General features: G+C 23.7%; 1 non-coding gene across 1 annotated transcript; it reads right to left on the reverse strand.

The window, feature by feature from the left end:
* Positions 1-344: 344 nt before the first annotated feature.
* On the reverse strand, positions 345-426 carry TRNAS-CGA (transfer RNA serine (anticodon CGA)). The gene has a single exon. It is a non-coding gene; the product is annotated as a tRNA-Ser (tRNA).
* Between the last annotated feature and the right edge of the window lie 347 nt (positions 427-773).

The following is a 773-nucleotide window of genomic DNA, read 5'->3' on the forward strand; positions in this document are numbered from 1 at the left end:
TTAAAACTATAAGCAAATAGTTTATATTTGACTTAGTCCTTAAAAATAAAAGGTCAATCCATTATATTTTACTTTAGCCAAATGTTTTTGACATAATAAAGTTATTCACTTCAAAATAACAAAATAAAAGAAGCCATTTCCTTTTTGAGTAAACTCTTAAGTCCTATGATGTTTTTATTTTTTTTATAGGGAAAATAAAATTATTAAAAAAAAAAGTAATTAGAAAAATCTTAAGAGACTGAAGTCCATCTATATTGAAAATCGAAATTAAAATTTCAGAACTTTGAAAATGAAAATGAAAAACAAAACAAAAGAGAGAGAGAGAAAAACAAAAATAAAAATATCGTCAACAGCAGGATTCGAACCTGCGCAGGCAAAGCCCAACAGATTTCGAGTCTGTCTCCTTAACCACTCGGACATATTGACGGTTTTGTTTAAATATTTTCCGTTATAAAATATATATTAAGGTTTGTTATTATATTTACTTCCTGGCATATACAAATTAATTCACATTAAGAGTAAACCACTAAAATCAATGCATTTTTAACTTAGTTTTCTGAAAAATTATAATTCATTTGCTTGTTTAGTTACCAAAACTAAAATTTCAAATTATGAAAAAGAAAAAAGTAAAGAAAAGAAAAGAAGATTTTAGTGAAATCTCAATTTCAAAATTGACAGAAAAAGATTTTATAAAAGTAATTGAAAATGAGTTGAATATGAATTACAATATTTGTAAAACAACTTATATTTAATTTTAAATAACCCATATTAAA

Source organism: Benincasa hispida, chromosome 3 (assembly GCF_027475165.1).
Source record: "Benincasa hispida cultivar pf3 chromosome 3, pf3_genome.v1.1, whole genome shotgun sequence".
Taxonomy (NCBI): domain Eukaryota; kingdom Viridiplantae; phylum Streptophyta; class Magnoliopsida; order Cucurbitales; family Cucurbitaceae; genus Benincasa; species Benincasa hispida.